Source organism: Heterodontus francisci, chromosome 37, assembly GCF_036365525.1.
Source record: "Heterodontus francisci isolate sHetFra1 chromosome 37, sHetFra1.hap1, whole genome shotgun sequence".
NCBI lineage: Eukaryota > Metazoa > Chordata > Chondrichthyes > Heterodontiformes > Heterodontidae > Heterodontus > Heterodontus francisci.
In genome coordinates this window covers 10,542,083-10,556,453 of record NC_090407.1, presented here as the reverse complement: position 1 = coordinate 10,556,453, position 14,371 = coordinate 10,542,083, and the positions used below count along the sequence as shown (strand labels likewise).

General features: G+C 44.3%; 1 protein-coding gene across 4 annotated transcripts in view; it reads right to left on the bottom strand.

Moving 5' to 3' along the window:
• The window catches only part of agrn (agrin), a 471,240-nt gene that overhangs the window by 174,327 nt on the left and 282,542 nt on the right, over positions 1-14,371 (bottom strand). The window lies entirely within an intron of this gene.

The following is a 14,371-nucleotide window of genomic DNA, read 5'->3' as shown; positions in this document are numbered from 1 at the left end:
TGCCTAATCTTATTGAGCCATTGGAAGCTTTCGAAAACAGACAATGAAATTGTATTAAGACCATTTACAACCAATGGAAACTGGAATGGACACAACCAACCATTGCAACACAGTGAATGAACACTAGGTCTTTAATGTAAAGTGAAGACAACAGTACAGAGTACAGGAATAAAAAGACCTTCCCCCACCTCTCCATTCTAGGTGTAACACCCTACCATCTCCCAGATTCAACTATCTGGTTTGTGTTGAATCAGCAGAGACATAGGACTGGATTTTTTGTAGGAGGCATGGTTCCCAACGCTGGGCCGTAAAAGGCAAGGGGTGGGGGGAGAGGGATGGGTAACCATGCCCCTGCATTTTGGCAGCCCCACGGAACAAACCTCCAGTGTTTTTAAATGTAAGTTTCAGGAGGCGGGATCCCCGTCCCTTTGGGGGGGGGGCTTGGTCTTGTGGTCCAGCGGAGGGGTGGGTTCCCAGGGGGGTGAGCTAGTTCCCGGTGGGGGTCCTCCATGGGCCTCAAATTGCCCACGGAGGGGGTCCCATCCAAGCCCGCAGGGTGCACGACAGGGCACCCCCCCCCACACCTGACGCTGGTAAGATCCTAGCAGCGGCAGGAAGAGGCCCCTGATTGGCCATTAATAGGCCGCTTAAGGGCCTCAATTGGCCTCTGGGCAGGAAGGCTGTTGTCTGCCTATCACCCACCCCGGGAAGATCGCTGGGCGACAGACCCTCTGCCCTGCTGCTCCCCCCACTACCCATCGCGATACTCCCTGTTCCCCCCCACCCCCCACCCCGCTCACCGCCTCTGACCCCACCTCAGGGAGGCCCGGAAAATCCAGCTCCTGGGCAACTTTCGGATACAATAACAGTTATGGGGATTTTATTTAGCTTCTGCAATCCTTGACTGGAAATGCAAAAGGAGAAACAAATACACAATCAGGGTTCCCACTCCCCACTGCTACTCAGTGACTCTTTCTGAAAAATCCACAAGGGTTGCAAATTAAGTCATAGATTAGGCTCAGTTGCAATGCCCTTCATAGTAGATTAGTTGTCTAGGCTCACATGTGGAGAATGGCCTTTCAAAGCTCCCAGAGTCATTCCCTCCGAAGAGAGGAAGGCAACCAGTTGGAGGTTGTTTAATAAGTAAGAAACATATCCCTTGTGTTGTCCTCACTGGCTTTTGTAGTCAGCCCTCCATCTCTATGTGCTGGCACTAGTGACTTGTAATTTGTTCTTGACCTTGTTTGCATCCCTGATTTTAATCCCTCCACCACTGACGGCCGTGCCTTCAGCCGCCAAAGCCCTAAGCTCTGGAATTCCCTCTCTAAGACTCTCTGCCTCTCCACTTCTCCCTCCTCCTTTAAGACACTCCTTAAAACCTATCTCATTGACCAAGCTTTTGGTCATCTGCCCTAATATCGCCTTATATGGCTCAGTGTCATATTTTGCTTGACTACACTCCTGTGAAACACTTTGGGATATTATACTATGTTAAAGGCACTATATAAATGCAACTCGTTATTGTTTGGAAAGAGTTAACGAAATAATACTTTCGTGAAAAACAGAATTTATTGTACCTAGAAGGGCTGAAAAAGGCCAAGTAACTTCAATCAACTAAATTAGTTAAATCAAGGCAATTGCATCCCCAAAATTGAAATTATGTCAACTCACTGCTCCAATTCTAACAGTTGGTTAGTCCAATTACCCAATCAAACTATCATTTGTGTCACATCAGTGAAGAGCAGTTTTATTTCAAGCAAGTAATCAAAGTTGTCAGTCGAAAGCATTTTTGCAAAAGCAAGAAAATTAGATCCATCAGAGATGGTCAATTAATCTGGGATATATGTAAAACGGCTTCTGGCTTTCACAAAATCAGAACAATCTGGATGTCAGGCATTTATCTCAAAGACTGCACAAATATGCCCACCTGCCCAGATGTACAAATGTCGCTCCAATTTTCTCCTCGCACTTTTTATACATCTCCTTCAAACACTCAGGCAGATGGTATCAGTGAGCAAACAGGTTACAGTTAACAGGTACCGTCTCACAGTGTGTTAATAAACTGCACCATCAACTATTATTACAAATCCAAGCCAACACATAACCCTGTCTTCCACCCAGATAGTGGTCTGCATCAGTCAGTGTTACACTGGAGCTCTTTCACTTGCCTCCTGCCAAACTACAAAAAGCATATGTAGCAGCCACAAAGATTAGTCAAGCACAGGCTTGCCCAACCGTCAGAGTAACAGGCCCCAGGTGTCAACTGCAGCTTAGCAGGTGGCACTTTCGGCTCCAAGTCCAACGGTTGTGGGTTCGAGCCCCACTCCAGAGACTTGAACACGGAATTTAGGCTGACGCTCTAAGGGAGTGCCACATTGTCAGAGGTGCTGTTTTTCAGTTCAACAGAGGCCCTGTCTGCCCTCTCAGATGGATGTAAAGATCCCACGACACTATTTTGAACAAAAGCAGGGTCTTTAACCCTGGTGTCCTGGCCAATATTTATCCCTCAATTAACATCACAAAAACAGATTTTCTGATATTATTTATTTCTGTGCAAATTGGCTGATGTATTTCCTACATTACAACAGTACGTATGGCCAGAATTTTACGTCCCCCAAACGAGCAGGCTGGTGGTGGGGAGGCGGGGGGGGGGGGGGCGTAAAATAGAGTGAGACGTGGGGGGGAGGCCATTTCCAACAGCCCTCTTGACCCCGTTGCCAATTTACACGGGGCGGTGGCGGCAGCAAGAAATGGCCCGCCCACCCCAGGCCAATCAAGGCCCTTAAGTAGCCAATGAACTGGCACTTAAGGGCCGCTGCCCACCGCCACGGGTATTTTACCCTTGGCTGGCAGGCAGCTGTGGCCTCAAAAAGCCCGCCTGAGGAAAGCAGGCGGCCTTCTTGTGGGCTGGGGTGGGGGGTAATCTCCTGCTCGGGCACCATGTGCCCCACGGAGCGCCGCCCCCGAAACCCCAACCACCCCCAACACACAACACTCCCCCCGCCCCCCTAACCAACCCCCCTTGCCTCACCAGGGCCTGACAAATTGTCCCCGGCAAGGCCCTAAAAACTTACCTTTTTTCTGGGGCCGTCCTTCAACTTCTTCCAATGGCTGGGTGCAGTCCCAGCAGTGGCCACCACTTCCGGTGGTGCTGTTGGGTCTAAGAGCGCTGGAACTCAGAGCAGCCGACCCACTGATTGGCCGGCAGCTCCATTAGGCAGGACCACCTGCCTCAAGGAGGTGGTCCAAGACCAATTACGGGCCTGGGGAGTGTAAAATCCAGTCTGGTTCCCCAGGCCTGGTGGAGGCGGACTCACCACCGACTTTTTGGCCATTGGACGGGCCCCTCCACCCCCTCACCAAATGAAAATTTCCGGCCTATTTTCCAAAAGTACTTCATAGGCTGTAAAGTGCATGGGGAAGTCCTGAGGTTGTGAAAGGTGCTATATAAATGCAAATCTTTCTTTTTAAATACAAATCAGCTTCCACAAACAAAAGGGAAAATCTGGGTTGGCAGTGTATTAGCATCTCTGACAGAAGCAGTTTTGAAGATTTTAAAACCACATAATCTTCAAATAGACTACTACTACTTTGAAAAAATATTGTTAATTCTGAATCTACTGCTATTCTGGATATGGGCTGATATGTTTTGAAAATTTTATAAATATTCCTCTCCCATGCTATTTAATTTTATCCCTTACTATTTTATGACACTGCAGTGCCACCACTGGCTGAAGCATGTAATTACAGTGTGACAGGTTTACATGGATAGGTTTCCATTACAAACTTGGACATCAGAATTTATAACGGAAATTTAAAAATAAGGAATAGGATGTATGACTTTACAGAGGAGACTGAATTATGTCTCCACACCCTGGTCCAATCAGCCTGCTAACCCTACGTTACTTAAAGACTACACTTGGTCCTGACTTATGTGCAACTACACAAGAGATCAATGCATGTTATTAATATTTAAAATGCTTCTTCTTCACTACATGTAGCTTTTTATTTGGCATCTGTAGGAGAATGGTGTGCCATTCTGCGCAAAATAAAATTCTGTGCCATTTACCTTGACAAATTGTCAAACTGACTTGACAACAAAAATTATAAAGCAAAGAACATTTGCACTGACCTGCACTACACACACTCCTTTTACATCCCCTTTATGCACACATTACTGTCCCGATGACACAGCTCCCTTGAGGTCTGCTTTATAAACATTTAACAAAACTACAAAGTACTTAGGGTACGGTAGCACAGTGGTCCTGTTACTGGACTAGTAATCCAGAAATCTGCACAAATGATCAGCAGACGAGAGCTCAAATCCCACCTCAGCAACTGGAGAATTTAAAATAGGTTAATTAAATAAACTTGGAACAAAACAAAAGCTAGTATCAGTAATGGTAACCGTGAAACTAGCGGATTGCAAAAGCCCGTCTGGTTCGCTCGTGTTTGTTAGGGAAGAAAATCTGCTGGCCTTACTCACAAAACTGTGAGAGAGTAGATGGTGATAGGATGTTTCCTCTGGCTGGTGAGTCTGGAACTGTGGGTGAGGGGCATAGTCTCAGAATAAGGGGTATAAGATTGAGATGAGAAGGAATTTCTTCACTCAGAGGGTTTTGGATCTCTCTACCCCAGAGGGCTGTGGAAGCTCAATCACTGAGCATGTTCAAGACAGAAATCAATAGATTTCTGGATACAAATGACATCAAGGGATGTGGGGAAAAATGATATAGAGGTAGATGATCAGCCATGATCTGTTTGATTGGTGGAGCAGGCTTGATAGGCCGAATGTCCTGATCCTATGATCTGTATGTGACTTCAGACCCACATCAATGTGGTTCACTCTTAACTGCCCTCTGAAATGGCCCAGCAAGCCACTCAGTTGTATAGGGATGGACAATAAATGCTGGCCTTGCCTGAGAATGAATATGTTTAATATAAAGCAGTAACTATTCTAATGGAAATCTCTAGTGACAATTAAAGACAATGAAGCTCACCCCAATTACAAGTTGATCAAACCCACTGCATCTTGTAGGTGAGCTGCACTGATCAGGAAGGTGACGATTCAACTGTGCTCTGTTAACTGAACTGACAATGGAATGCTAAAACTCATACGGGTGAGAGAGAAGAAAACAATCAGGCAAAACCCCCACTCCCTATCACGTGAACCCCTGTTGTATAGTTTCTTGCAGCACAGAAACAGGCCATGCTGCCCAACTGGTCTGTGCCAGCTTTTATACTCTGCACCAGCCTGCCCGCACCCAACTTTATGTCACCCAATCAAAAGTTTATATTCCTTTCTCCCTCCTGTGTTTAGGTAACTTCCTCTTTGAGACTTCACACAAAGACAGGACTAGGTTTGGTCTCACAACCCCAGTCCACTTCAATTGCTTGGTGCTGCACATTGTCCAGATTCATGGGCAAGGAGGGAGCAGCTGGGTCAGGTATTGGAGGGCCAGCTACGAAGTCATACCTCAGCAAAAGTCACGTGATTGTTTCAGGAAAGAAACAAAGTGAAATGGGGTTTAAGATCCGACTGCATCATCAGGTTCCCAGTCTGTGATTAAAACATGGAATTGGCCTATTTTAATGAATGGAAACTGACGTAGCATTCTATTTACATTTGCTTCAAGCCCTTCCCTTTGTCCCATTTAATCTACACAAGATGGTGAAGGTAAGTAATGCTTCAATTCAATTAGCAAGCAATACTAAACAAAAAACTGCAAATCTGAAATAGAAAGAGAAAATGTAGGACGTGGGTAGGACGTCTATCAGCATCTGAAAGCTAAAGATAGTTTAACATGTCAGTGTACAGTTCTAACAAAATGATCAAAATAAACATGTCTTTTCCGTTTACAGATGCGATTACACCTGCTGTGTATTTCTGAACCATTCTGCTTTTATATTGGGTGTTACTTGATTGAACCAAGATTTTTTTTCTTTAATTGCAATCCTTGTCTAAACCACCATTTAATCCAGGTATGGGAAAAGAAGGACCAAAAGCAGTTCACTGTAAATGTTCCCTGACTGTAAATGGAGGTCCACCAGGTCGTAATAGGTTTCAATCATCTGGTGCCCCTGGTCTTAGTTTCATTCAGAATTAGCCGATGAAAGGCCTCAGGCAAGGGCCAGACAATTGACCGGAACAATTTGTCACTCAAGTTGATTGAGAGGGGTGGGAGTGAGGGTGGGGGTATCAATTTCTCTCTCAGGTCAATCTACTGGTGTTCCAGTGACCAACCTTCACGTGTTACACAAGATATCGCAGAATTCTTTAAAGCTACGAAAAGACATCCTTTTTGCCCTGGGTGAATACTCTGTGACTGTTCAAGTCATCAGTCAAAATATGATCCTTTTATTGCACCTTTTTTGGTCAAAATCTAATTTGAGCAGCTCAAGATGTAATCGTCATCTGCAGTGTGAGCAGTTTACATTCCATGTGGAAGAAAAGCAACACCAGTCCAGCCAATGACTCAGCCACTTCACTTCTGCCATATCAGAATCTGCTGCAATATCCTACTTCCAATGTAAAAATGTCTGCTGCATGTCTGTCATGCTCAAGACAGCACTTTTTGTTACATGTTTTAAAAATAAAATATCAGCGACTAACCTGGAGACTAAAATTTACAAGCAGTTAAAACTGCTCCCTGCTGCCAGCAAAACGTAAGTATTTTCACATTAAGCATTTTCCTATTTAGATCAATGGCCTTAAAGACACAGGCCACTTAAAGACACGGGCCACTTAAAGACACGGGCCACTTAAAGACACGGGCCAGATTAGCGGCTCAGGAATATAACTATGCTCAAGACCTAATGTGATAACTAGGCACTTAGAAAAGAGTCAATGTGGATTTACGAAAAGGAAATGATGTTTGACAAACCTTTTAGAGTCTTTTGAGGATTTAACTAGCAGAATAGATAAGGGGGAACCAGTGGATGTGGTGTATTTGGATTTTCAGAAGGCTTTTGATAAGGTCTCACAGAGGAGGTTAGTGAACAAAATTAGAGCACATGGGATTGGCGGTAATATACTGATATGGATTGAGAATTTGTTACCATACAGAAAACAGAGAGTAGGAATAAACGTGTCATTCTCAGGATGGTAGGCTGTTACTCGTGGGGTACCGCAAGGATCAATGCTTGGGCCACAGCTGTTCACAATCTATATAAATGATTTGGATGTAGGGACCGAATGTAATATTTCCAAATTTGCTGATCACACAAAACTAGGTGGGAATGTCAGTTGTGAAGAGGATACAAGGAGGCTTCAGGGGGACCTGGACCGACTAAGTGAATGGGCAAGAACATGGCAGATGGAATATAATGTGAATAAGTGTGAAGTGCTCCACTTTGGCAGAAAAAAACAGAAAGACAGAGCATTTCTTAAATGGCGAGAGGTTGGGAAGTGTTGATGTTCAAAGGGACCTGTGTGTCCTTGTTCATGAGTCACTAAAAGGTAGCATGCAGGTGCAGCAAGCGAATAGGAAAGCAAATGGTATGTTGACCTTCATCGCAAGGGGTTTTGAGTACAGGAGTAAAGAAGTCTTGCTGCAATCGTACAAAGCCTTGGTGAGACTGCACCTGGAGTATTGTGTACAGTTTTGGTCTCTTTATCCAAGGAAGGATCTACTTGCCATAGAGCGAGTGTAAAGGAGGTTCACCAGACTAATCCCTGGGATGGTGGGATTGTCTTATGAGGAGAGATTGAGGACAATGGGCCTGTATTCTCTTGAGTTTCAAAGAATGAGAGGTGATCTCATTGAAACTTACAAAATTCTTACAGGGCATGACAGGATGGATGTGGATAGGATGTTTCCCCTGCCTGTTGAGTCTAGAACCAGGGGACATAGTCTCAGAATAAGAGGTAGGCCATGTAGAACTGTGATGAGGAGGAATTTCTTCACTCAGAGGGTGGTGAATCTTCGGAATTCTCTATCCCAAAGGGCTGTGGAGGCTTAATAATTGAGCATGTTCAAGACAGAAATTGATAGATATCTGGATACTAATGACATCAATGGATATGGGGATAGTGCAGGAAAATGGCGTTAAGGTAGATGATCAGCCATGATCTAACTGAATTGTGGAGCAAGCTCGACGGGCTGAATGGCATACTCCTGCTCCTATGTTCCTGAGACTCTCTATGAGCAACACCACAGGTGATCCAATAAAATAGAGTAATCACAGAACTACACAAAGATAGGCCCCACCCTGAAGTCTGGACTTTATCTCGTCGTTAATGTTGAGAGCCAGATAACAGCATCACATACTTGCTCTACATATTGAAGATGATTAAAACCTACTTTTTTTTAATGTACGCTCATGGCATTGATAGACACATGGAAATGGGAAATGGAACTCCTTCCTTGTTTAGTATTCCACAGTTAGAGTTAAACATTCTCATATCAATTCTTATAAGGTTAATTGCAGAGTAAACTGTCCCACATTCTGCCCCAAAGTTAAAAGAACCCCACCTTTCTTTTGGATGAAACTGAGCTCTCGTCTGCCATTTCAGGTGGATGTTAAAGATCTCAAAGGCACTTTTTCCACCAATGAGCAGTAAATTCTCCTCCTGTCCTGGCCAACACCAATCTCTCAATGAGCACCATCAAAACAGATTAACTGCTTCATCTACCTTGTTTGTGGGTTTCTGGGACCTGCTTGTCGGAGGCTGTAAAAGTGCTTAGGAACGTCTTGAGGATGTGAAAGGTGCTAGGTAAATGCAAGCTCGTTCCAACTTTTCCAGCATGACTCTGTTCATTTCCTGCAACGGTCATCTGCAGCCTTCTAAAGCTGATTTTAGCTGATGAAAACTAAATTTTCCTGAACTCCCTCTCACGTCCAAACTGAGCAAATGAAAAAATAGTTAGGAAAACTAAGGAAGGTTAGGTAAGCAAGAAAAAAAGACAATGAGAACAGAAGAGGCCATGGGGAAAGGACTCAATGCCTCATTTTTAGTTTAAATCATTCTTAGTATTTCCTTTAGTAGTTTAAAATGTGAATTACAGTAATAAAGCTTTCCCTGAACATCTTTATGCCTGTAGGATTTACAGCAATCTGTGCATAAACAGAAAACAAAGCAGTCAGTCCAGGGGGATGAGGGTTTCCAACGCCCTGTCAGAAGCCTGAGGACTAAACCATTTTCTTTCTGACAACAGATTTAAAAATTTAACCAATTCATTATTGGAAATGCTCCCACTATCAGAAAGTATCACCGCAATAGAAAGAGAAGGTTTGCATTTATATAGCACCTTTCATAATCTCAGAACGTCCCGGAGCACTTTAGAGCCAAAGAGGTACTTTTGAAATGTAGTTGTAACGCACTGTAAGCTCCCAAAAACAGCAATGATGTAAGTGACCAGTTAATATGTAAAACATAACATTCAGTCCACGATCTAAGGTGGGATGGGGCGGCTGGGAGGGATATGGGGCATTTGCGGCCCTTCCCCTCTTCGCCTGTGGCTCTTGGTAAACATTCTACAACATGTGGGTCTGTGGACCTCAATTCAAGGCTTGCCTGTGCTGGCTCGGGATCGAGCATTGTTTCGTCTCCAGCAGAAGGTACCAAGAGTCTGCCGTCAGGAGACAGCTGCACAGTAAGTGAAAGGAGCCTATTAAAAGAGACAGTTGGTTGGACGGTTGTTTTCTCCCCCCTTCCCCTATGAGGAAATGCTTGGCCTCCACTTGCTGCTCACAGCGGCATGCCTGAAATCACAGCGTGGGGAGATCGTGCATTGGTGCAGATCTGTCACTCACTCCTGAAGATGGTGTGCCAGCTTGGCATTGATCAGGTTTGTGGCATTTGACAAAATATTTTGAAACCGTTCATCTGAAATTCCAGAAAACTGAAAATGCAGAAAAGCCCATTGAACGAAGAGCGTTAGCAATATTTAATATCCATTTGGACAGGAAAGTGGATAATATCCCTCTCTAAATGCAAAGATACCTGATGTAATGGGAGGGGTTACGCGCATGGCGAAACGCCTAACCGGACAAAAAGGAACTTGGGGAAAAATAAGAATTTTAACAAAACATTAGAGGCTTTTGACTGTCAGGGGTAAATATAATGGGACTAAAAGATTGAGGAGTGTTTGGCTTGTGCATTTGGCATGTTCAATTTCCAACCCAGAAAACAAAACAAACATTCCCTCATGTTGCATTGGCTTAAGGGCAACAAACCTGGAATCCTCCACACCTCACGGAAAATCCACACCAGAAAACCACTCTCTTTTATTGCCCGTGTGCCGGAGTTTCCTTTATGTAGAAAAGCAAAGCATAAAACGCTTTGTAGAGCTTACAGCACGACTCCAAAAACAGCTTCTATTTATTTCAATCCCAGTTAGTCCTTCCTTTGAATTATTTATTGTAAAGGCACGATGCAGATGAGCCCCAATTTTGAACAGGGAAGGAAAAGTTAATTTCATTGCCAATCTTGTCACCCTCTACCTCTGGTACAGTGAACCACTAAACAGAATCCTCCAGACACATGAAAGGTTCCTTGGATCCAATTAACTAAAATCTGCATTATCAACATTAATTATTAAATTTGGTGTTTCATAGTAACAGGCCAGAAACAATGCTCAAGTCATTTCTCAGCTGTGATTTATTTATAATGGCGAGCTAACTTATCTTAATCCCTTAATAATTACAAGTTGCACAACAAACAAAAAAAGGCACATTTCTGTCACATTGCTGAAATAAATGAAAACAGGGAAGAAATGTGCAGGGAAACTGAGCTGGCCATGTGCCAATATTGCTAATAATTGCTTTGAGTGGTAAAACAACATTTTAATCTGCCTAATAATATGCCAGTTGAGGGGTGTCACAGCATCACGGCTTTTGAAGTCACAGTGCTCAAGATTGTTCAGTGGGAGCTTGAAATTAGGGCATACACTGACCTTTGAGATCAGAGTCACATCATTGGCTGTAATCCTCTGATCTGAGATTAGCAGACAAGTGCCACTGAACTGATGCTCACTCGCCCCGTCCATTATAAAAATGGCAGCTCGCGGGGCAGAACGGAGGTTAGCACCTTTCAATAGACGAGATACACGGTGGATTAAACAAAAACCCCACTATTTGGCATGCATTTCTTTTGATGGTGCTTCACTGTTCCCAAAAATTATAAAAATATATATTAAAAATGACCTATGACAGCACTGTTTGGTTGGCTGATAACTTCAAATATGGCTGACATTCAGCTGCCTAGAATCTAAGTTTTGGAATTCACTCCCTACACCTCTCCGCCTCTCCCTTCCCATCCTTGAAGACGACATCAAAGCTTAACTCTTTGACCATTTCTATAGTCACGTGCCCTGATGTTCCCTTGGGCTGGATTTTGTTCTCCCCCAGGCATCGGGTTCTGTGGCGGGGCCTGAAGATGTCTCCGGGAGAGGGCCACCATGCACCCCAGCCCGATATTACCAGCGGCGGTGAGGCCTCATGGTGGCCCACCCCCCGCCACTCGGCGATGGGACCCCAATTTGAATATTGAAGTAAATTAAAATGAATGAATTAATGAAGCTCACATCGCCACCTGATGTCCCGCTGCGATCTTCGGCCCAGTGGCCGGCACTCCCACACCTTCGGATCCCTGTCCGGGGAAACGAGGCGCCACACTGGTGGGGAGGGGGGAGGAGGCAAATTTATCAGTGCGGAGTGGGGGAGAGGAAACGGGGTCAAATTAACATCATGGGTGTAGGGGATGGTGGGAAGGGTTGTAGTTGAAGTTTGTGCGGTTTGGTGGGGGGTGTTTGGGGGAAGGTCAGACGATAAGGTTAAGTTTTTTTTGGGGGGGCAGGGTAAATAATTGACTTAATTGTTATGGGGGGCTGGGAGAGACGCAAAAGAAATGTATTTATTTATTTCAATTCACTTTACTTTTAAATATTTAAATTAGCCGGTAGGGCTAACAGCCCTTTAAAAACAGCGTCAGCGCCTGCGCACAGGCAGCTGACGCCATTGTCGGGGACGGACAACCCGTCCCATCCACATGATCGAGGTGGGGGGGCCCCGCCCCCGCTATTTAAATGAGCCGCAGTGCTTAGAACCGTGGCGGCTTTGTGACATGTGTCCCGTGTGGACAGGCTGCCATTTTTCCCCCTCGCCGCCAAAATCGGCAGCAGGCACATAAAATTCAGCCCCTCGTGTGGCTCAATGTTAAATTTCGTTTGATAGCGCTCCTGTGAAGAGCCTTTGGACTATGTTTCACTATGTTAAGGATGCTATTTAGATGCAAGCTGTTGTTGTTGCTACATTTTTCAATGGGCAAGGCAAATTATTTGTTATCACGGGATACTATAATTTTCACTCCTCACTTCCTATGGAATGTTGTTGGATTCGGACAGCAAATGTGTTGGAATGCTGTAAGCATAAATGTCCCAGGATGTTGCACTGCATCAAACTCACGTGCCCTGCCCACTGTCCAATTTTAAGAGGCTGTGAGAAGCAAACAAATGATCGAAAATATAGCTGTAACTTTTTAACAATACGTAGGGCCGACTTTGGAACACACGCAGCGAGCGGGAATATCGAATAATCTCCTGCGCAATGGATGGAAGCCATTTTTAATGCCCTTTATACAAAGTCGACCAGGAATTTCGAACCGAGCCTCTCTAGGTCATCACTTCCCATTTTTTTTTGCTGATGATGAGGGTTTAGAGATTAACGTGAGTAACAGTCCAGAAAGCGATTCATTGCCCACATTCTTCTGTTAGTCAGCTATGTGAAGTTAAATTGCAAATATGACCAGTAGATACAATTTCAGTGGAAAAGGTGGAATTGGAGAAGAATTTAGGAAATACACAAAATATCGGAACAGGAAGAGACCATTCAGCTCAAGTCTGTTCCACTATTCAAAAAGATCATGGCTGATCTGTATCTTATCTCCATCTTCTCCCCTTTATTCCATAACCCCTAATGCTGCTGCCGAACAAAAATCTATCAATCTTAGTCGAAAAATTTTCAACTGACCCCCCAGCCCCAAGAGTCTTTTGGTGGAGAGTGTTCCGGATTTCCACTATCCTTTGTTTGACGAAGTGCTTCCTGACATCAAGGTCGAACGGCCTGGCTTTAATTTTAAGGTTTTGCCGGGCCCTCTATTCTGGACCTCCCCACCGGAGGAACTAGTTTCTCTCTACCTACCAAATCATTTATTCATCGTAAACACCTCACTACTCGTAGGAGGACAAGCCTAGACTATGTGACAATTTCCACTGGCTGCATTTATAATATTATCTACTTTCAGAAACCAATGCATGTTTTGAGCTGTGTACTATGCAATAATTTATTTTTTCAAATACACAATGTTTTCACTGCCTCAGTTCCCTTTTTAAGAGTAAAGCTATAAAATAATGTTGGTGTCTAGCCATACATGCACTGGTCTAGAACAGTCCCCTAGCTCTGGAGCCTGTCAGTAGGGACGGAAAGTTCTTTTTCCTTCAACGGCTGTTACTTGTTGTGGATGAGACTAGTGCAGGCTGTGCTGACCCAGATCCCAGAGGATTTATGTTCTCAGCATGAAACTGCTCTTAATGCTGCCCTGCTGATACTAATTAAACAGTCTCACTGTACATGGCATGGCTGGCTCATATGGCAAACACTTCTTGAAGGGCAGCGACTCTTGGGCATCCTTCTTCAGGTTGTCAACTCTGGTTGGGCCTTTTCCTGGAAATTTCATTCCATGACCTCCCACCTCAAACCCCCACACTCCCACCATTGGTCGATCCTCCAGGCGCACAGTCTTCCCACAGCCAATTGGAAAGGGAACAGCTTCATTGTTACCCAATTGGATTAATCTTGACTGTTGGTGAAACAACCTATTTTTACGTTTCCAATGTTTTATAACTAATAAATGTTAGAAATGTTTGAAGAGAATGAAAAAAAAAAACCAATTTATTTTGTTCCCCTATGATTTTTCCCCTGGATTTCCCGATGCAGTGTCTAGTAGATTAATAGTCAATTCCAAGAGACCCCAGGACATTCCTGGAGGGTTGGCAACCCTAATCTCTCTGGTACCTCAACCTATTGGGCATTGTTGATGTGTGTGCCTGAATGGTGAGACATTCCAGGAAGGGTGGCTGGACAATAATTTAAGGTAGGAAGCTCAGCTGACCTTTCCCTACCTATCTCAGGGATGTCAAAGCCAGTGGTAGCATTGCAGTCACTGCTTTATAGACCAGGATGGTCCCTGGTTTGATACTTGGTCTGTGTTGAGTTAAGTTAGTTGATCTCTCCAGGACCAGCAGTAAGGAAAGTAACAACAACTGGCTTCAAAAAAACAAAGCAAACCAAAGGGTAAAACCCTCGTGCATTACCCTATGATTAATGTTATTTCATCTATGTGGAATAGGAGTGCCAACCCTCCATGCTT